General features: G+C 46.0%; 1 long non-coding RNA gene across 1 annotated transcript in view; it reads right to left on the bottom strand.

Moving 5' to 3' along the window:
- Positions 1 to 22,416, bottom strand: part of LOC133260308 (uncharacterized) — a 44,204-nt gene extending 21,788 nt beyond the window's left edge. The window contains exons 1-4 of the long non-coding RNA XR_009740738.1: positions 22,215 to 22,416; positions 21,597 to 21,694; positions 4,097 to 6,114; positions 3,427 to 3,513 (exon numbers count right to left, since the gene is read on the bottom strand). This is a non-coding gene — a long non-coding RNA (uncharacterized LOC133260308). The remainder of the gene's footprint in view (positions 1 to 3,426; positions 3,514 to 4,096; positions 6,115 to 21,596; positions 21,695 to 22,214) is intronic.
- Between the last annotated feature and the right edge of the window lie 1,534 nt (positions 22,417 to 23,950).

The raw sequence follows: 23,950 nt of genomic DNA on the forward strand, positions 1-23,950 counted from the left end.
GAGCTTCTTGATGAAAATGAAAGAGGAGAGTGAAAAAGTTGGCTTAAAGCTCAACATTCAGAAAGTGAAGATCATGGCATCTGGTCCCATCACTTCATGGGAAATAGATGGGGAAACAGTGGCTGACTTTATTTTTGGGGGCTCCAAAATCACTGCAGATGGTGATTGCAGCCGTGAAATTAAAAGATGCTTACTCTTTGGAAGGAAACTTATGACCAACCTAGACAGCATATTAAAAAGCAGAAACATTACTTTGCCAACAAAGGTCCATCTAGTCAAGGCCATGGTTTTTCCAGTGGTCATGTATGGATGTGAGAGTTGGAGTATAAAGAAAGCTGAGTGCTAAAGAATTTATGCTTTTGAACTGTGGTGTTGGAGAAGACTCTTGAGAATCCCTTGGACTGCAAGGAGATCCAACCAGTCCATCCTAAAGGAGATCAGTCCTGGGTGTCCATTGGATGGACTGATGCTGAAGCTGAAACTCCAATACTTTAGCCACCTGATGGGAAGAACTGACTCATTGGAAAAGACCCTGATGCTGGGAAAAATTGAGGATAGGAGGAGAAGGGGACGACAGAGGATGAGATGGCTGGATGGCATCACCGACTCAATGGACATGGGTTTGGGTGGACTCTGGGAGCTGGTGATGGACAGGGAGGCCTGGCGTGCTGTGGTTCATGGGGTCGCAAAGAGTCGGACATGACTGAGTGACTGAACCAAACTGAAGCATGAGGAGAGATCAGACCTGGCTCCTTGGAGAAGGCTGGAGACACTCCACCTTTGGGAGCTGAGGGTCCTGGTTCCACCAGGCTCTCCACAAGCCTCTCCCCTTGCTCCATTCTGTCAGCCAGACCTGCAATCATCTGTGTACCTTCTTTAATTGATTCAATTAGGAAATGTACTAAAAACTTCAGAGAATAATAAACTGTCCATCCAGATATTTGCTTTATAAATTATTTAACAGTAAAAGAAAATGTAAAATGGAAGTCCCTTCATTCCATTCTCCTCTACTGAGGAAATCAGGGTCTAAGGAATGGGAAAGACTAGAGATCTCTTCAAGAAAATCAGAGATACCAAAGGAACATTTCATGCAAAGATGGGCTTGATAAAGGACAGAAATTGTATGGATATAACAGAAGCAGAAGATATTAAGAAGAGATGGCAAGAATACACAGAAGAACTGTACAAAAAAGATCTTCATGACCCAGATAATCACGATGGTGTGATCACTGACCTAGAGCCAGACATCCTGGAACGTGAAGTCAAGTGGGCCTTAGAAAACATCACTACGAACAAAGCTAGTGGAGGTGATGGAATTCCAGTTGAGCTATTCCAAATCCTGAAAGATGATGCTGTGAAAGTGCTGCACTCAATATGCCAGCACATTTGGAAAACTCAGCAGTGGCCACAGGACTGGAAAAAGTCAGTTTTCATTCCAATCCCAAAGAAAGGCAATGCCAAAGAATGCTCAAACTACCGCACAATTGCACTCATCTCACACACTAGTAAAGTAATGCTCAAAATTCTCCAAGCTAGGCTTCAGCAATATGTGAACTGTGAACCTCCTGATGTTCAAGCTGGTTTTAGAAAGGGCAGAGGAACCAGAGATCAAATTGCCAACATCCGCTGGATCATGGAAAAAGCAAGAGAGTTCCAGAAAAACATCTATTTCTGCTTTATTAACTATGCCAAAGCCTTTGACTGTGTGGATCACAATAAACTGTGGAAAATTCTGAAAGAGATGGGAATACCAGACCACCTGATCTGCCTCTTGAGAAATTTGTATGCAGGTCAGGCAGCAACAGTTAGAACTGGACATGGAACAACAGACTGGTTCCAAATAGGAAAAAGAGTTTGTCAAGGCTGTATATTGTCACCCTGTTTATTTAACTTATATGCAGAGTACATCATGAGAAACGCTGGACTGGAAGAAACACAAGCTGGAATCAAGATTGCTGGGAGAAATATCAATAACCTCAGATATGCAGATGACACCACCCTTATGGCAGAAAGTGAAGAGGAATTAAAAAGCCTCTTGATGAAAGTGAAAGTGGAAAGTGAAAAAGTTGGCTAGAAGCTCAACATTCAGAAAATGAAGATCACGGCATCCGGTCCCATCACTTCATGGGAAATAGATGGGGAAACAGTGGAAACAGTGTCAGACTTTATGTTTTTGGGCTCCGAAATCACTGCAGATGGTGACTGCAGCCATGAAATTAAAAGACGCTTACTCCTTGGAAAGAAAGTTATGACCAACCTACATAGCATATTTAAAAGCAGAGACATTACTTTGCCAACAAAGGTCCGTCTAGTCAAGGCTATGGTTTTTCCTGTGGTCATGTATGGATGTGAGAGTTGAACTGTGAATAAGGCTGAGCACCGAAGAACTGATGCTTTTGAACTGTGGTGTTGGAGAAGACTCTTGAGAATCCCTTGGACTGCAAGGAGATCCAACCAGTCCATTCTAAAGGAGATCAGCCCTGGGATTTCTTTGGAAGGAATGATGCTAAAGCTGAAACTCCAGGACTTTGGCCACCTCATGCGAAGAGTTGACTCATTGGAAAAGACTCTGATGCTGGGAGGGATTGGGGACAAGAGGAGAAGGGGACGACAGAGGATGAGATGGCTGGATGGCATCACTGACTCGATGGATGTGAGTCTCAGTGAAGTCCAGGAGTTGGTGATGGACAGGGAGGCCTGGCGTGCTGCGATTCATGGGGTCGCAAAGAGTCGGACACGACTGAGCAACTGATCTGATCTGATCTGACCAAACACGCTTAAATCTTTGGACTATCCATATACAGCTCCACAAGCAAAACATATTTTTGTTTTTTGCACATTAAAGCACTTCCATATATGTCTTATGCTCATATGACTCTTTTTGTAATTTGCTTTCCTCATTCGACATTATGTTGATAAATATGTTCTGTTCATTAATTTTAATTGCTAAGTGCCTCATTTCACAATTTATCTGTTTCTATAATGAAACAATGTAGGTAGGTTCTTTTCTCTTGTTGTTTCACTCACTGTTTCAAGCGACGCTGGCTTGGCCACCCTGGGTGTGGACCAGCACACCTGCGGGTGACTCCCCAGTGCCCTCTGACAGCAGACTTGCAGCAGAGAAGCTTGCTTCTCTTCCATATTAACAGATGGTACCGGATTGCTTTCCTAATGGTTTCCCTACTTTACATCACTGCCGGGGATGTTGAAAGTTCTTGCATCTCCATAGTCTATGACTATGAGTTCCTTACTACTGTGCTAAGTGGGAAAGGCACCTCCTTGTTGCTTTCCTTTCATTTCTTTGATGGGTGGGACACGTCCCTCTCCAGATCCTTATTTGTCAAAGCCTCTCTGGCTGGATCTTTATTACCTGTAGCCAAATGTCATTTCTAAGGAAGGCAGGCTTTCTGACCAGTGCTAACTGACCTGCCGGGCTTCCCAGGTGGCTCAGTGGTAAAGAATCCACCTTCCAAGCAGGAGACTTGTGTTCAATTCCTGGATCAGGAAGATCCCCTGGAGGAAGAAATGATAACCCACTCTAGTATACTTGCCTGGAGAATCCCATGGGCATAGGAGCCTGGTGAGCTACAGGCCATGGGGTCACAAAGAGTCAGACATGACTGAGTGACTAAACAATGACAGTAATTGACCTGTGAGGGACCACCTGGAGCTCAAGCCGGGGAGGGAGAGTGAAGAGAACGGGAGTGGGTATCTCAAAGGACAAACTTCATCAGCTTCATGATTTTGCCCAGGGATCTCAGGAATCTTGCAATTCAATTTAATACACGATTGTCCAAGATTAAACCTAACAAAACTGTGTTCTCCGATTTTGGATTCTAGTTTTGACATGTGTCTCCTCCCCACTGCTTACCTCTGTGCGGGGTGCTTGAGGAGTTCTCTGAGCTTGGGCATCTTGCCCAAGACTTATAAAGAGTCAGTCTGGACTTAAAAGAAACCTCTATGCAGGCCAATCCTGCAAATATTTATCAAGTGTCTACTATGAACAATTCACTGTTTTCCTTCAAATACAATGTATTCCCTTCGAGGGCCAATTAACAAAGTGATTAAAGAAAGGAACAGATGTATCACTGCCTACCTTTCTCTTTTGAGAAGCCCCAGGTCGGGTAGGAAGTGGCGGTTTCTTCTCAGTTCCCCAGCCCCACCGACTGAGTCACCAGGAGAGGTCCCAGACCCCACAGCCTTCTGTCCCAGACACCTGGCCGTATCCTTGTCTGGGACCCTCCTCAGCTGCCAGCCCGCCTCTCTCCATACATTGTCAGGAGCACTCCCTCCGTTGACTTCAACCGCATTTGGAAGTTAAAAAACACAGATGGCATTGTGGTTCCAGGCTAATTGCAGCATATTTCTCTGATAAGCGATTCTCATTATGTGCTCGTCAAACGATTATGGAAATTAGTGGTGGTTCCATCTTTGTGCCTGTCAGGTCTGGTTAATAAAAAATGGAAACAAAAAACTAAAGAGAGGAAAACTTAACAGCTAAGAGTGGTCTTGTGACCAGGAGGCTGGAGGTAAAGAGGAAGGAGCACTTCCAGGCAATCCTCAAGGACGGCTCCAGGCAGGACTGGCCATGTCTGCTCCAGGGAAGTTCGGTCTCTACTCAGGGTCTGAGGCTCCCCAGACTCAGGGGGAGGAGCACATAGGAGCTGCTCATCCCTTGCCCCGCCTTGCACCTGATGCCCTGCCTTGACTTCCTTGGGTGAGCTTAGCCCTTGAGCCTTGGGATGCTGCTCACATGACCGTGGAGATTCTGCTCTGGCTCCTGTGGCTCCTCAGGCTTCTCCATCCACCATGGAATGCAACACAATCTAGAGGGGGGGAACGCAGGCTGAAGACAGACCACGCAGGTTCAATCCCAGGTCCACCACCTTTAGCCATCGCCTTACACTGATGGTCTGAGCCCTCCAGAGCTCAGTGTGCACACGGGCGAAACAAGAAACAGCAGGAGCACTCGTTCCGTGCAGCTCCTGTGAGGCTGTGATGAGATGCTGCACCCAGAGCCCGTTGCACGACGCCTGACTCCACACAAGCAGTCAAGCGATGTTGGCCCCGTCAGGTCACAGCTGTGGAGCCAGTTCTGCCATCTGCTCATCGCTTAGCCATCTTAGTTGACCAGTAAGCTCCACGAGAGCAGAGACACCGCTCTCAGAGTATGCCAACAGCTCACACATGAAAGATGCTTAACAAACTGATACTGAATGAGTAAGTACGTTGAGGAAAACCGGCCCTGAGAACTGTACGCATACTCATAATGGGAAGATGGAGAAATGACTAACCAGAGATTCTCAGGGGAATAATGACATAGGAGCTTATAAAGCCATAAAGCCATATTAAAAATTGCAAAAGAAACTAATACAAAAATAGTTCTAAATTTCCAAAATGATTGTCACTTATGTCAGTTAAATAATCTCCCCATTGAAGTGACTTATTTATGATCATGATTAAAATTTTATAGGAGAAACCTATGATTTTCAGAGAGGTTAAGTAACCTTCCCAATATTGCCCAGCTATTAGTTAGCAGGCATGTGCTAAGTCATTTCAGTCATGTCTGACTCTGTGTGACACTACAGACTGTAGCCTGGGGTACAGTCCTGTAGGCTTCTCTGTCCACGGGATTCTCCAGGAAAGAATACTGGAATGGGTTGCCATGCCCTCCTCTAGGGGATCTATCAGACCCAGGGATTGAACCTGCATCTCTTATGTCTCCTGCATTGGCAGGTAGGCTCTTTACCACAAGAACCACAAAGGGTGAGATGTAAGCTTGGGTCCTTTGAACCTCAAACATGCTCTCTCTTTCCATTAAAAGACCCGTTTACTGCTGGAAGAGCCAGGAACACTTGTGGGCTCGTGGTGACACTTGCTGTTTGGGGAAAAAAAAAGCCACACAGATATTAAAGTAAACTACTTCCCTTTTGGTCTTTCCTTTCATATTAGGCAGAGTTCAAAGTAAACCGGTTCTTGTAATCCTCTGACGATTTCTCACCCTTGTGTATTGATCTGAGAAGCCTCTGGAGTACTTTGCTTCCCAAGGGCTCATCAATAAATGAAGAGGCTTTACCATCAGCAGGTTACAGCGGCAGAGGGAGCTGAAGGAAACTGGCAGACAAAGGAGAGGTTGGGTTGACTGGGGAGACCCAGGGGTCCACCTTTACACGACAGCGCCTGAAGAATTTCCGGCCGGTGACCCTGTCCCTTCTTCCCTCCTTCACACCTTTCTGGTGTGTATCCACGTGACATGATGCTTCTTGGCTGCAGCAGATGGAGTCTCAGTTGCATGGATGGTGGGGTTGGGGGCCTGGAGGGCCCATCTGGGGGGGGTCCCTACAGGGGGTGCCCAGCACTGTCAAGCTCCCAGGACCACTACTGAGCCCCACAGGCCCCCAGACTCAATGGCTTCCCTCCCAGGCCCCTGCTCTCTGTTTCCCCAGCCCCCCCACCCCCACTCCCTCTGCTCTCTCCAGAATGGTAGCAGAGTGGCCAGCCCCCCACCCCACTTCTTGTGCCTGGCCACATCCAAGGGCAGGGCCCCTGGCCCTCCGGCCCACAGGATCTCACTTTCCAAAGAGGACAAGAGGGTGTGGGGTGAGAAGAGCCCAGTGAGGGGAAGGATGAGTGCTCCTGAAGGCCGAGCCCCGTGGTCCTACTCTGGGGTGTTGACTCTCCTGGATGAATGCTCCTTATCCTCTTCCTGTTAAATGTCTTGTTCTAGGCCTACAGGCAAAACTGGGGCTCACAGGCGAGAAAGGACCCGGAGCCCCAAGCTCCTACCATGTGCCAAGCATTGCACTGGGTGCTAAGACCAGGATCCATAGAATCCTCAGAAAGGTGCAAAACCAGCCCTTTCTGTGTCCGTTTTGTGGATGAGGAAGGAAGATATGAGGTGCCCAGATGGCGCAGCCAGTGGGTAGCAGTCAGTACTCAAATCCCACCAACTGGGACCCCATCTCTTTTCAAATGTCCATCCGAGGCCCTCCTGTCCTACAGCTGGGCCCATGTTACTACGGAACCCCATTTCTTGAGGGAGGTTTGGGGATTCTTTCCCCACACTGGTACACAACATCTTGGGCCTGTAAAGGTGTGGGAGCTTGACTAAAGGGCTACAGGATATGAGAAGCCTGGCAGGACCCGAGGCTGTTAGTGGACTTGACTGCTTTGTTGTCAACACTTGAGAGCAGTTGGGAGTTAGGGAGAAGAGTTTAGACAAGACTGCAACTGGTAACGCGGGTTACTGGGCTTGCATTCATTTTTAGATCTTATTTCCCCAATGCTGGTAATTAGCACTTGGAAGTGTATCTGTGCTGATGAAACTGCCTGCCTGTATTTGTTTCCTGGCTTCTCTGAAAACAAAGGGCTTCATCCACCCTTCCTGAGCCTGTGCATGTGAGTCAATGGGAATCATAAAACATACATTGTAAAGCTGTGTGGTGCTGTAGCAACTGTGAGGAGATACCCCACGTCCATGGGCAGAGAAGCCGCGGCAAGACAGTAGGCACTGGAGCAGCGGCTGCCCAGGGCTGGAGCAGCTGTGAGGAGATATCCCACATGCAAGGGCAAAGGAGAAGCCCCAGAAAGAAGGTAGGAGGGGCAAAATCGCATTTAGAATCAAACCCCATACCCGCCAGACATGCTCAGAGGGCTCAAATATACCTTGTGCACACCAGGACCCAGGGACTCCACAGAGACTGAGCCAGAACTGTGTTCAAGTGTCTCCTGAGGAGGTACAGGTCAGCAGTGGACTGCCACAGGGGCAGGGACTCTGGGTGCAGCAGACTTGGGTATGGCATAAGCCCTCTTGGAGGAAGGAGCCATTAACCCCACCATAGAGCTGCCAGAACATACACGGGACTGGAAAACAGACTCTTAGAGGGCACAAACAGAACCTTGTGCACACCAGGACCCAGGAGAAAGGAGCAGTGACCCCACAAGAGTCAAGACTTGCCCGTGACTGTCCAGGAGTCTCCTCCAATGGAGGCGTGGGGTCAGGGGTGGCCTGCTGCAGGGTCAGGGGCATTGAGTGGGGCAGTGCATGCATGCAACCTTTTGAAGGAGGCCACCATTATCTTCATTACCTCCTCCACAGTTTGACCCCAAGTCAAATAACAGGGAGGGAACACGGACCCACCCTTCAACAGAAAATTGGATTAAAGATTTACTGAGCATGGCCCTGCCAATCAGAATAAGACCCAGTTTCCCTCTCAGTCAGTCTCTCCCATCAGGAAGCTTCCATAAGCCTCTTATCCTTCTCCATCAGAGGGCTGACAGACTGAAAACCACAATGACAGAAAACTAACCAAACTGATCACCTGGACTACAGCCTTGTCTAACTCAAGGAAACTATGAGTCATGCCATGTAGGGCCACCCAAGATGGATGGGTCATAGTGGAGAGTTCTGACAAAACATGGTCCACTGGAGAAGGGAATGGCAAACCATGTCAGTATTCTTGCCTTGAGAACCCCAAGAACAGTATGAAAAGGCAAAAAGATAGGACACTGAAAGATGAACTCCCCAGGTTGATAGGTGCCCAATATGCTACTGGAGATCAGTGGAGAAATAACTCCAGAAAGAATGAAGAGACAGAGCCAAAGCAAAAACAACACCCAGTTGTGGATGTGACTGGTGATGGAAGCAAGGTGCGATGCTGTAAAGAGCAATATTGCATAGGAACCTGGAATGTTAGGTCCATGAATCAAGACAAGTTGGAAGTGGTCAAGCAGGAGATGGCAAGAGTGAACAATGACATTTTAGGAATCAGTGAACTAAACTGGACTGGAATGGGTGAATTTAACTCAGATGACCATTATATTTACTACTGCGGGCAGAAATCTCTTAGAAGAAATGGAATAGCCATCATAGTCAACAAAAGAGTCCAAAATGTAGTACTTGGTTGCAATCTCAAAAACAACAGAATGATCTCTGTTTGTTTCCAAGGCAAACCATGTACTATCACAGTAATCCAAGTCTATGCCCCCAACCAATAATGCTAAAGAAGCTGAAGTTGAACAGTTCTATGAAGACCTACAAAACCTTCTAGAACTAAAACCCAAAAAAAGATGTCCTTTTCATTATAGGGGACTGGAATGCTAAAGTAGGAAGTCAAGAAATACCTGGAGTAACAGGCAAATTTGGCCTTGGAGCACAGATGAAGCAGGGCAAAGGCTAATAGAGTTTTGCCAAGAGAATGCACTGGTCATGGCAAACACCCTCTTCCAACAACACAAGAGAAGACTCTACATATGGACATCACAAGATGCTTAATACCAAAATCAGACTGATTATATTCTTTGCAGGCAAAGATGGAGAAACTCTACACGGTCAGCAAAAACAAGACTGGGCACTGACTGTGGCTCAGATCATGAACCCCTTATTGCAAAATTCAGACTTATATTGAAGAAAGTAGGGAAAACCACTAGAACATTCAGGTATGACCTAAATCAAATCCCTATGACTATACAGTGGAAGTGACAAATAGATTCAAGGGATTAGATCTGATAGAGTGCCTGAAGAACTATGGACAGAGGTTTGTGACATTGTACAAGAGGCAGTGATCAAGACCATCCCCAAGCAAAAGAAATGCAAAAAGGCAAAATGGTTGTCTGAGGAGGACTTACAAACAGCTATGAAATGAAGACAAGCAAAAGGCAAAGGATAAAAGGAAAGATATACCCATTTGTATGCAGAGTTCCAAACAATAGCAAGGAGAGATAAGAAAGCCTTCCTCAGTGACGAATGCAAAGAAATAGAGGAAAGCAACAGAATGGGAAAGACTAGAGATCTCTTCAATAAAATTAGAGATACCAAGGGAACTTTTCATGAAAAGATGGGCTCAACAAAGGACAGAAATGGTATGGACCTAACAGAAGCAGAAGATATTAAGAAGAGGTGGCAAGAAAATACAGAAGAACTATACAAAAAAGATCTTCACGACCTAGAATAACCATGATGGTGTGGTCACTCACCTAGAACCAGACATTCTGGAATGCAAAGTCAAGTGGGCCTAGGAAGCATCACTACGAACAAAGCTAGTGGAGGTGATGGAATTCCAGTTGAGCTATTTCAAATCCTACAAGATGATGCTGTGAAAGTGCTACACTCAGTATGCCAGCAAATTTGGAAAGCTCAGCAGTGGCCACAGGACTTGAAAAGGTCAGTTTTCATTCCAATCCCAAAGAAAGGCAATGCCAAAGAATGCTCAAACTACCACACAATTGCACTCATCTCACGCGCTAGTAAAGTAATGCTCAGAATTCTCCAAGCCATGCTTCAACAGTATGTGAACTGTAAACTTCGAGATGTTCAAGCTGGATTTAGAAAAGGCAGAGGAACCAGAGATCAAATTGCCAACATCCGTTCTATCATCAAAAAAGCAAGAGAGTTCCAGAAAAACATCTACTTCTGCTTTATTGACTACACCAAAGCCTCTGACTGTGTAGATCACAACAAACTGTGGAAAATTCTTCAAGAGATGGGAATATCAGTCCATCTGATCTGCCTCCTGAAAAATGTGTATGCAGGTCAAGAAGCAATAGTTAGAACTGGACATGGAACAACAGACTGGTTCCAAATCGGGAAAGGAGTACATCAAGGCTGTACATTATCACCCTGCTTATTTAACTTATATGGAGAGTACATCATGAGAAATGCTAGACTGGATGAAGCACAAGCTGGAATCAAGATTGCTGGGAGAAATATCAATAATCTCAGATACGCAGATGACACCACCCTCATGACAGAAAGTGAAGAATTAAAGAGAATCTTGATGAAACTCAATGAGGAGAGTGAAAAAGTTGGCTTAAAACTCAACATTCAGAAAACTAAGATCATGGCATCTGGTCCCATCACTTCATGGCAAACAGATGGGGAAACAGTGGAAACAGTGACAGGCTTTATTTTGGGGGGCTCCAAAATCACTGCAGATGGTGACTGAAGCCATGAAATTAAAAGACACTTGCTCCTTGTAAGAAAAGTTATGACCAACTTAAACAGCATATTAAAAAATAGAGACATTACTTCAACAACAAAACTACAGTTTTTCCAGTAGTCATGTATGGAAGTGAGAGTTGGACTATAAAGAAAGCTGAGTGTGGAAGAATTGATGCTTTTGAACTGTGGTGTTGGAGAAGACTCTTGAGAGTCCCTTGGACAGCAAGGACATCCAACCAGTCCATCCTAAAAGAAATCAGTCCTGAATATTCATTGGAAGGACTGCTGCTGAAGCTGAAACTCCAATACTTTGGCCACCTGATGTGAAGAACTGACTCACTGGAAAAGACCCTGATACTTGGAAAGATTGAAGGTGGGAAGAGAAGGGGATGACAGAGGATGAGATGGTTGGATGGCATCACCAACTCAACCGACATGAGTTTGAGCAAGCTCTGGGAGTTGATGATGGACAGGGAAGCCTGGCGTGCTTCAGTCCATGGGGTCGCAAAGAGCAAGACACAACTGAGCACGTGAACTGAAAGCATACGTCAATCCAGGGCAAATGTGAGATGAACCCGACTTTCACCTACAGGCAAATGCTTTGTGGGACCCATTTCTGGCTTGATGGTGTGCTGTGTGTGGCCATGAGGCTGTTCAGCCCCAGCTCTGGGTTCCCATGTAGGTTCAGCCTCTTCCTAACACTGTGCCCTTGGCATGAGGCTAACCTCTCTGAGCTCTAGTTTTCTCATCTGTAATATGGTGATAAATACAGAATCAGAGATAATAGGTGCAAAACCCCTGACACAAAGTGAAAAGTGAAGTTTTTAGTCACTCAGTCATGTCCCACTCTTTGCAACTCCATGGATGATAGCTCGCGAGGCTCTTCTGTCCATGGAATTCTCCAGGCAAGAATACTGGAGTGGGTTTCCATTCCCTTCTCCAGGGGATCTTCCCGATCCAGGGATTGAACCTGGGTCTTCTGCATGACAGGCCAGATTCTTTACCATCTGAGCCACCAAGGAAGTCCCAAAGTAGGCTATTATTATTACTATTATCATCACTTTATCTTGGTATAGTAGTCATGGTTCTCCAGAGAATCCAAACCAACAGGCTAGATATAAATATGGATATAGATACACATACACACAAACACACAGATTTATTCTAGGAAATTAGCTCATGTGATTATAGATGCTGAGAAGTCCCAAGATCTGCATTTAGCACACTGGAGACCTAGGGGATCTGGTGGTACAGTTCTAGTCTGAAGGCCCATGGGCTCAGGATCCAAGAAGGCCAAGGTTTTTTCTGGCCTTCAGACTCTCAGTTCACTTATGAAGACCAGGAAAGATCGATATCCCCATTCAAGCAGTCCAGCAAGAGGACTTCCCTCTTCCTTGATGGAGAAGGCACAGTCTTTTTGTGCTATTCAGGCCTTTACCTGGTTGAATGAGGCTCACCCTCATTAGGGAAGGCAATCTGCTTTATTCAGTCCAGCAATTCTGATGCTAATCTCATCCAAAAACACCCACCCAGAAACTCTCAGAATAGTATTTGAACAAATATTTGAGTATCTTATTGCCCAGTGAAATTGATACAAAATCAACCATCATACTTGGCATGGTCCAGTTACTTAGCAGTGAGACCAGATGGGGAGGAGCCAATGGCTGGCTCTAAAGCCCACACTCTAGAAGGAGAGATGCTGAGAAGAGGCAGTTGTAGCCACAGAGGGGAGTGGCAGGTGATGTGATCAGGCACTACTAGAACCAGAAGGAGAGCCTGCCAATGAAGAGATTCGGGTGTTAGCTGGTGCGAGTGGAAGCACACCCAGGAAGCCAATGTGCAAGAAACAGTTGAAGGGATATGGGCATACGGCTTCCCAGCTGATTCAGTGGTAAAGAACTTGCCTGTCAATGCAGGAAATGCAGGAGACACAGGTTTGATCTCTGAGTCGGGAAGATATCCTAGAGTAGGAAATGGCAACCCACTCCAATATTCTTGCCTGGGAAATCACATGGACAGAGAAGTCTATTGGGCTACAGCCCATGGGGTCGCAGAGAGTTGGCCATAACTGAGCACACACACACAAGTGATGATGTGAGCATAAGAGCACTGAGTGTGTCTGCTGCAGATGCCTGGACCAGGGAGGCTCCTCAGAGAAGGTGACATTTAAAGATGAGAAGAAGCAGACATGAGCCTAACAGGGAAGAGAAGCCAGACGTTAAGTGGAGAGGACAGGGTTCTGCAGAAACTGAAAGAGCCATGGACAGTGGTAAACTGGAAAAGGGTGCTGGTAAAATCTGCTTTATCCTTCCTGTTTTATAACAGGGACAGGGGAGGAAGCGGGAGGCCCAGAGAAACTGAATAACTTGCCCAGTTCACAGAGCCAGCAAAGCCACAGACCTCAGTTCTGACTGCATGAGCAAGGGGGTGAGGGAGGCAGGTAAGACCATGCTGTCAGAGGGGTGAGGGGACTAGAGACACAACTCAGGGAGCCTAGCAGAAGAGAACAGGCAGGAACACCTTGACCCCTCCTCCTCCCACTCCTGACCCAGGGAGCCTCCTGGGTTGCTATGGTTCTTTCTTCGGGCAGGAAAAGCTTCTCAAGTACAAGGATGTAACTGAACAGACACGGTTATAAATAAAGTGACAGATACCATAGCAACAGGGAAAGCAAAATGAAATGTGCCATCTTATTGTAAAGGGCAAAACCTACACTATATATACAACAAGCAAGCATCTCCTTCCTCTTCCCAGTGCTTTCCTACACAGACATCTCAGACTTCACACGCAACAGGCCTGTCTCCTCCACTGAAGCAATTCTGATACAGAATTTATACATATCTTTGTGCCCGTCTCTTTGTGTGTTCAAGTGTTTAGTTACATAAAGTGCCCCCAGCTCTGTACATCAAGATATACTTTACCTTATGATCCAGCAATCCCACTGCTAGGCATACACACTGAGGAAACCAGAAGGGAAAGAGACACATGTACCCCAATGTTCATCGCAGCACTGTTTATAATAGCCAGGACATGGAAGCAACCTAGATGTCCATCAGCAGATGAATGGATAAGACAGCTGTGGTACATATACACAATGGAGTATTACTCAGCCATTAAAAAGAATACATTTGAATCAGTTCTAATGAGGTGGATGAAACTGGAGCCTATTATACAGAGTGAAGTAAGCCAGAAGGAAAAACATCCATACAGTATACTAACGCATATATATGGAATTTAGAAAGATAGTAACAATAACCCGGTGTACGAGACAGCAAAAGAGACACTGATGTATAGAACAGTCTTATGGACTCTGTGGGAGAGGGAGAGGGTGGGAAGATTTGGGAGAATGACATTGAAACATATAAAATATCATGTAAGAAACGAGTTGCCAGTCCAGGTTCGATGCACGATACTGGATGCTTGGGGCTAGTGCACTGGGACAATCCAGAGGGATGGTATGGGGAGGGAGGAGGGAGGAGGGTTCAGGATGGGGGACACATGTATACCCGTGGCGGATTCAATTTAATATTTGGCAAAACTAATACAATTATGTAAAGTTTAAAAATAAAATAAAATTAAAAAAATAAATAAATAAATAAAAAGAACTAAAAAAAAAAAAAAGATATACTTTAAATTGTAGCTATATCTTGGACTGCAAGGAGATCAAACGAGTCAATCCTAAAGGAAATCGAGCTTTGAATATTCATTGGAAGGACTGATGCTGAAGCTCCAATACTTTGGCAAAGAGCCGACTCATTAGAAAAGACCCTGATGCTGGGAAAGATTGAAGGCAGCAGGAGAAGGGGGCGACAGAGGACGAGATGGTTGGATGGCATCATTGACTCAATGGACATGAGTTTGAGCAAGCTCCAAGAGGCAGCTAAAGGCAGGGAAGCCTGGCGTGCTGCAGTCCATGGGGTCGCAGAGTTGGACATGATTTAGCAACTGAACAACAATACATAGTAAGCCTTCCCCAAAGGCTTAGTAGTAAAGAATCCGCCTGCCAATGCAGGAGACTCAGGTTCAATCCCTGGATTGGTAAGATCTCCTAGAGGAGGAAATGGGAACCCACTCGAGTAATCTTGCCTGAAAAAATCCCATGAACAGAGGAGCCTGGCAAGTTACAGTTCAAAGGGTCTCAGAGCACAAGCATACATATTATATCTCTGCAAAATACTAAGGTATAGAGATTAGGTTCTGTGGCAGATTATATTTTCCAAAGATGGCAACAATATTTGTCTACAGAGACCTTGACCACTCTTCTTCTTGACCTATTGTAGATCTACATCCTCTCCCTTTGAATCAGGAAGGGCTTATAACTGCTTCACCCAGTAGAGTGTGGTGAAAGCAAAGCTTTGTGACTCCTGGGGATAAGCAAGAAAAGGGCCAGGCAGCTTCCACCAGTTTCTCTTGGGACACTGGTTCTATGAGGGGCCAGCCCCCATGTAAAAGCTCAATTTCCTTGAGGCCACCATGCTAGAGAGACCATGTACTGACACTTCAACCAAGAGTCTCGACTGAGCTCAGCCGTCCAGTCACATGTGCCAAAATGTCAGACACTTGGGTGAAGCTGTTTTGCATCCACCAGCCAGGTACCAAGAATAACCGCAGGTGATGCTGCAGAAAACAAAGCATGAGCCAGGTCCTGCCCAAATTTGGGACCCAGTGGATTTGTGAAACATGATTATCACTGAAGTCACTGAGTCTGGGAGTAATTACTTACACCACACTAGAGAAGGGGGATGGGTACCCACATAAATGTCACAAGAGCCACCAAGAGCACAGCATGTGTCACACCCTATGCTGAGCCTTGACGTTCATCATCTCCTTTTAGCCCCAAGTCAGCATCATAAAGTAAGAACCACAACCTCTCCATTTTTTTTCCAAAGTGCAAATAGACTATGATTTATCTAACTCCTCTCACTGTTGGGTATTTAGATTGCCACCAGTTTTTAATTTCACAGATAATGTCACAAAAGTGGGAAGAAGGGAGGAAGCAAGCAAGGGTAAAGAGCAAGAAGAGCATCAGTCCACACCATCGTATCATCTAAGACCTAGAGGCAAAACACAGCGCCACGTTCAGACCTTTGGTCACGGAGAGCTGACCTCAGGCTACTATACTTCAGATATCAAGCTACAACCTCTGCTTTTCAGATGAGGAGACCTGCTTTTCAGGTCTCAAGCAGGAGCCAAGAATAAGAGCCTAAGAAGAAGAATAAGAGAATAAGAGCCTGGTCCCCTGGCTGTAGAGGGCCCACTTCTAACTACGAGGCTAGACCTCACTGCTGAGATTCGACCCTTTTAGCTTTTCCTTATGTAGACTCACTCATGCTTTTTCCTTTTTTTTTTTTTTTCAGAAAAAACAAAATGGGACTCTATTATGCATACTCTTGTGTAACTTGCCATTTTCAGTTAACATATTTCCAAGTCAATACATACAGATCTATATTACCATTGTAAACGGCCATGGCCCACTATGCCAGATGGATTTACTTTAATGCATCTAACCAGTCCTCCTGAGGATGGATATTTAGGTTGCTTAAATAATTTTTTTTGTACCATTACATATAATGTTTTCAAGAACTGCTTTGCACATTTATCTTTCTGCTCTGGTATAATTATTTTCCTAGAACAAATTCCTACACATCAATAGACTGAATTCCGCAAAGGCAGTATTTAAATTTTTACAATAGCATATATGAGCTCCTATTTATCCAGGCCATTGACAATACGGGAATTTCTCCACTGGTTTTCATTGTGTTCATGTGATAACGCTGAAGCTCCAATACTTTGGCCACCTGATGTGAAGAGCCAACTCACTGGAAAAGACCCTAATGCTGGGAAAGATTGAGGGCAAGAGAAGAGGGTGGCAGAGGATAAGATGGGTAGATGGCATCACTGACTCAATGGACATGATTCCGAGCAAACTCCAGGAGACAGTGAAGGACAGGGAACCCTGGTGTGCTGCAGTCCATGGGGTCACAAAGTCAGACAAGACTTAACAACTGAACAATAGCCACTGGTTTCAATTTCTACCATAAGCACCTGTTCAATGCTGGTTGAAAAGACCCTCTTGAAGTCCGTGCCTTCTGTCAGTTCTGGGGTGATCCTGGCTCCCCCCACCATGATAAGAGTGGTTTATCCATTGCCATGGGTCTGAGCTTTGGTGGCTGCTGCCGGCACCTCCAGCTATGGCATCACTTTAGACTGTGAAGTTGGTTTTTGTTGTAGCTGAAAAAGCATCCTTAGCAGCTTCCTGAGCTGAAAATGCAGGTGAGGCTTCTGAAGTTTGAACGCCGGGGTTTTGTGAGTTCTGACACCTCCACCACAGTCTTGTCCCCAGGGCTTTGCCTTTCCCGGCCTCACAGTTACTCAGACCTGTGTAATAGGCATGGCTTGAAAGTGAAAGTGTTAGTCGCTTAGCCCTGTCCAACTCTGTGTGATCTCATGGACTGTAGCCCGCTAGGCTCCTCTGTCCATGGATTTCTCCAGGTGAGAATACTGGAGTGGGTACCCATCCCCTTCTCCAGGGGATCTTCCTGACCCAAGGATTGAACCTGGGTCTCCTGCATTGCAGGCAAATTCTTTACCATCTGAGCTATCAGGCATAACTGGCATGGCTTACATAGCAAAATACGCTCCTCAGTTGTACATTTCCCTGTGGTCCTGGCATGTGCCTCTGATGGCCCACCTCTCCCCTTATTTCTAAATTCATATCAAAATTTGAACTTGCTTCCTAAGTGGGCTCCTTTCCTATCATGCCCCCTGGCTGAGTTTTCTCTCTCTCCTTTTCTTTTGATTTGCTCTCTTACTGATACAGAGAAGGCAATGGCACCCCACTCCAGTACTCTCGCCTGGAAAATCCCATGGACAGAGGAGCCTGGTAGGCTGTAGTCCATGGGGTCTCGAAGAGTCGGACACGACTGAGCGACTTCACTTTCACTTTTCACTTTCATGCATTGGAGAAGGAAATGGCAACCCACTCCAGTGTTCTTGCATGGAGAATCCCAGGGATGGGGGAGCCTGGTGGGGTGCTGTCTATGGGCTCCCACAGAATTGGACACAACTGAAGTGACTTAGCAGCAGCAGCTTACTGATAACAAAACTTGTTTTTCAAACACTGTCCGTATGTTAACTTGTAAGCACAGCACAACAAAATAGATGGAGTCAAGAAGATCTAGGCTTTCCAGAACTATCCAGTTTTAAATGAATCTTGACCACACATGTCCCTCTGAGTTGTACATTCCTCCTAGCAATGGCTCCTCCATCAGGGCAGCCTCTAGCCCGAGCCTCATCGATTGCCTGTTCTCTTGGAAGAACCATGTCTTCTCTGGGTCCCAGTCCCATACATGATTTAGGTGTGCCTGCTCAGAGCACACTTTTCTACTCTTTTCCCCTTGGATCACACTTAATACTGCCAACCTTCTCAGGTTACCCCTTTTGACTCTGTCTAGATGTGTGTGACCACTTGGCCTGGCTCCTCTGGAGTCTAAGAAGAGCTTGTCCAGTTGTTCCAATGATGGTCTCCACCTCTGGCTTTGAGAATGAGCCTCTACGTACTTTCTGGACCTGGAATCCCTTCTGAGAGTCACTCTCTTCTGCACCTTCAGTATTAGATTTATTTGATCTTTGATCCCTGCCATTTCTTACCATCTGCTGCTGCTGCTGCTGCTGCTAAGTTGCTTCAGTCGTGTCCGACTCTGTGCCACCTCATAGATGGCAGCCCACCAGGCTCCCCCATCCCTGGGATTCTCCAGGCAAGAACACTGGAGTGGGTTGCCATTTCCTTCTCCAATGCATGAAAGTGAAAAGTGAAAGTGAAGTCGCTCAGTCGTGTCCGACTCCTAGCGACCCCATGGACTGCAGCCCACCAGGCCCCTGCGTCCATGGGATTTTCCAGGCAAGAGTACTGGAGTGGGGTGCCATTGCCTTCTTACCATCTAGGAACAACTAAAACACATCCTTCCTGTTGATTACATCTTTCATGATGTTTGGGATCATCCTGACCCAGGGATCCAACCCTCGTCTCCTGTGTCTCCTGCGTTGGCAGGCTGACTCTTTACCACTGTGCTCCTGGGACGCCCCATGACCTTCTTCATTTTCCTCCCCTGCTTTGGTAAGAAATCTGAGGCACATTTTCAACTAGTTAATCCTGTTGTGACTCTGGAGGCAAACAATAATTAGGCAGAGAAAGTTTCTTACACAGAACATTTAAATATCTTCCTCGTCCATCACATTTGTAAAACTGTTACCACATTGTTTCCTAATTCAACATGAAAAGCTGACACAAACCCTATGTCACAGGGACCCTGCTCCTTTTTTCTGTTTTTTGGATCTCTGATGATATCCAGCAACTTGTGGCGGACAGAGCAGCAATCTGAGTCTCTGAAATCTAAAGCCATGGCTGGACCCAGGTGTCTGCGTGGGGAGCGACTGATTATGAGCCCCGTTTGCCGCATTTAGGGCACAACCTTCATACATTACTGCCTCTGGAGCTCACAAGGAATTTATCTGCTTTTCCAATTTGAAGTCCTGGCTTATGGTCCTTGCTGAGAAACACAGTAAAAGAAGCAAAAAGTTATTCCTCCCACTGTCAGCTGAAAAGTCCATAAACTGAAGCTCTATCTGTTCTGAGGCAGGTCTTCCCCAGGCTAAACAACTCCCTTCGTCCCAGAAGCAGAGGCTTGGCTCATTGGTACCTGCTCAAGTCAGAATCAGCCAGCAATATCTGAGCATCAGGACTCACTAATGATCATGGTCCAGAGTCACGTGATGGTCATGAGCATGCCCGCAGGAGAAGACGCTGGAAACCACAGGTGAAAACCCTCTGGGACACACCTGAAACATCTCGGCCATGCCAGCAGCAATGTCTCCCCGCACTATTTTGGACTCCAAATGATCATTCCAATGCCCATTTGTTCCAAGCAAAACTTTTTATATGTAGGATTTTGAGGTGGGGGGGGGCATTAAATAATAACTATGGAATCTCAGAGTTTGAAATAAATCAAGAAATGACACATAGGAGTCAGAGAAATGGAAATCAAGCATCAGTTCTATAACCAGGCTGGCTGGTTTGGAGAGTGTAGCTTCCATGAGCTGTCATAATCTGGGCTTCCCACCCCCTTCTCCTCCGCCACATTGAACATGACCAGCTCAGTCTCCAGGCCTCCTCATCTCAGGAACCCAGGCATTTGCTGCTTCTCTAACTTTATCAGATGGATAAGCAGAAAATGTGGGTCTCCCAAGGCCTCCAGGAGGCCCATTGACTTCTCCGCATCTAACCCATCAGAGCACTGACTTCCCATCCTGAGTTCCCTGGAGATGGGGCTTAGGGCTGGAAGAGGGGCAGAAAGATGCCTACAGTAGACAAAGAATGAGACTAAGTGTTCCCTAACACTAGTCCCAAGGGACTGCTGCTCTGTTTGTGCCTCATTAAAATGCCAGAGCTATGCTAAGAGTTCAAAACACCCTCCAATAAACAGTAGGCTGAGCAAGAGGCAGAGAAACAAAAAAGGATTCGAGAAGTACATGAAAACTTTCTACCTTACATGCCTGGACTGCTGCTCAAGTCACAGGACTCCTCTGCCCTATCATATCCTGCCAGAGGTACCCATACTCTACTACTACTAAGTCACTTCAGTTGTGTCCAACTCTGTGCAAGCCCGTAGACGGCAGCCCACCAGGCTCCCCCGTCCCTGGAATTCTCCAGGCAAGAACACTGGAGTGGGTTGCCATTTCCTTCTCCAGTGCAGGAAAGTGAAAAGTGAAAGTGAAGTCGCTCAGTAGTGTCTTGACTCTTAGCGACCCCATGGACTACAGCCCACCAGGCTCCTCCATCCATGGGATTTTCCAGGCAAGAGTACTGGAGTGGGGTGCCATTGCCTTCTCCACTCGTATTCTAGCTCCACAGAATTGGTACATTTATCTGCCTGGGAGAATCCGGGGGTGGAGAAACCTGCAGGTGAGTCCCCCAGGACAGGGGAAGAATTCCAGAGTTCAGAACCAGGGAGAACTCAAGTAGGGTCTCATAAGCATAAGAACTGGGTTGGGACAGAGATGGGAGGAGTGTTTCAGACTGATGACACAAACTTCTGCTATAGCAGAGGACTTGCTTTCATTGATCGGATGAACATAATAGTGGATTTACTGGACTCACTGGGGGCTTCCGAGTGGCACTAGTGGTAAAGAAACTGCCTGCCAATGCAGGAGATTTAAGAGACATGCATTCAATCCCTGGATCAGGAAGATCCTCTGAAGGAGGGCATGGCAACCCACTCCAGTATTCTTGCCTGGAGAATCCCATGGATAGAGGAGCCTGGAAGTCTGCAGTCCATGGGGTCTCACAGAGTCAGACACCACTGAAGTGACTTAGCGCACATGCATTGGGCTCATTTAAAGAATCTTTGTTATATAGATGAGGAGATGGAGACCAGGAGTGGTAAAGGAAGTTGCCCAAGGTCATGTAGTGGGTGAGCTTGGATTTGAACCCTGTCTCCTGACTCTCAAGCCCATGCTCATTAGTAACAGGAGGCATCTTTTGACTAAACTTGGCAAAGCTGCCGTGACCCTTCTGCATTACTTCATCACACAGAGAAAAGCCAGGGGCAGCCTTGGTCTCCTGAAATGCTCCACAACTGACATGCAAATGACCTCCTACCTTGACCTTGAGCATGATCACAAATTCATAAAGAACACATGTATGTATACATAAACATTCCCTGTGTTTGAAGTAGGTAGGAGTCCTTCTGGCGTAAGCTAAAAGGGAATAAACAAATACATGGTATATAACATCCTCAGTAATGGGAAAACAAATTCTAAGTTGGATTAAAGGAGAGCAAAATCTTAGAGCAGGAAGAAAACCACTTGAAGAAAATGTCACAGAAACAGCATCCACCCACTCCTTGCTGCTTCCATTCTTTCCCATCAGCTCGGGCCAGCTGGTATCTCCCTCTGCTCCACCCACCACGGCTTCAAGGTCCCGTTTGCAGTTCTCTGCCAAAGTCTCCCCTTGGTCTCTCAAACCTGTGCCTGGGGGAAGGCGAGGCCTGGACATGGCTCTTCCCTAAAGCGCACGTGCCTTACCCGCCTTGTCATTCATATCCTAAATATCATCTCCTCCCAGTGGATATCACTGCTTATCTAGAAATAGTTTACAACATAATATTATACAAATTTGGGGGGTGAGTGGGTTGCAGGGAAAGTACATACAAGAGTGGTAATCCCCAAGAACCAACAAGACCCCCTATTGAGGTATTTTTCCATTATGGAGACTCACATGAAATGGTGGTGGTGGTAGTTTAGTCACTAAGTCATGCCCAATTCTTGTGAGCCAATGGTCTGTAGCCTGCCAGGCTCTTCTGTCCATGGGATTCTCCAGGCAGGAGTACTGCAACAGGTTGCCATTTCCTTCTCCAGGGGATCTTCCTGACCCAGGGATCGAACCTGTATCTCATGCACTGCAGGCAGATTCCTTTTCTGCTGAGCCACCAGGGAAGCCACACATGAAATGGTAAACAGCCAAAGATTAAAAAAAATTTTTTTTTTATTTTGGACCCGGTATTAGAAGGAGTAGAGCACATGTTTGGTGGCTGTAGCAAAATTCTAAAGGACATCAGACTGTAACGATGGACTCACACAGGAAAGATCACTTTTCTTAAACCTCTCTGACTGTGTTCTGTTGCATGCCTTAGTGCCCCGACCAGGGATCGAGCTTATGCCCCCTGCAGTGGAAGCAAAGAGTCTTAACCACTGGACCGCCAGGGAAGTCTCAAGATCACAATTAATAAGGAAATAGAGGTAACCCAATATGCTGAGGGAATATAAGCATGAAAAGCCAATGAATGGCACAGATGGGGGCAAAGGAGAGACCTAGCTTAACAGCAACCCATATGCAAAGTATTTTTTAAAAATATGGGGCTGTGTTATATGGGATCTTAGCTTCCTGACGGGGGATCAAACCTGAGCCCCCTGCTGTGGAAGCATGGAGTCTTAACCACAGGACCACCAGGGAAGTCCTGAAAATTTTTTGAATTATAAAGTTTAGGAAAGTATTTTTCAATAAATTTGCCAGTGTACATCTCCACCAGCTTTAGGACTTTTAACCTTGTAATCCACTTCTAGAGCACCCTCTTAAGTACATAATAATAGATTTTGACAGAGATGTGTATATATAAAAGTACTAAATTAGTGCAGCATTCAAGTAGTAAAAAATGAAAATAACCCTAATTTCTAATTATAGAAATGTTCAACTGAATACTATGCTTCGTTAAATGTCACATTTTCATAGAATTTTTAATGACGGAGCAAAATCTTTGTTTTACAACACTGTCTTTCTAACTCAAGTTGTGCCTGTAGTGACAATATTTGAGGCTTCATGGAAAAACTGTGGGGGCAGTTAGGAGGTAAAACACATCAGTCAGTCAATCACTTTCTCAGTCTCTGTATGAGGTCACCCCCGAAGCATCCGAGTGTCCCAGAAGGAGGCAAGGAAAGGACATTGAAGGGTAAACGAGGTTTCCTGAATCAAGCCTGTCTCACATGAATACTGGGCTATCGATGCCATTTCCATGGTCAGTGACCCCCGGTACAAAAGATGCTACAAGGCATCATTTCCTTTCATGTTTACTCCTCAAGCTCCCCCAATATAGAAATCATTTTAAGCAACTGTCAGTTTTCCAGACACTTTTACTTGCAGCTTGCATCAGTAAAGTGGTGCACCCATGACTCTCCCCATATCCATCACCAACACCAGTGCAAACTAGCCCCTCCACTTTTTCTCCCGGTCTCCCCTGTGGTCATCTGCAGACCTGCTCTCGGGAAAGAAGTTTAAGGGGATAGACTCTAGTGGCACCCTCTGCCTCAGTTCCCAGGCATACGAACTAAATGGAGGTCAAGAAGGGGTTGAGCCTCTAATGGCAAAACACCAATGAATTCCTGGAGCAGGGTTAATTAAATACACATTCAGTCCTAGGACCAAGCTTACAGCTATCAGAATCAAGATATTTTCAAGGT

Source organism: Bos javanicus, chromosome 14, assembly GCF_032452875.1.
Source record: "Bos javanicus breed banteng chromosome 14, ARS-OSU_banteng_1.0, whole genome shotgun sequence".
Lineage (NCBI taxonomy): Eukaryota > Metazoa > Chordata > Mammalia > Artiodactyla > Bovidae > Bos > Bos javanicus.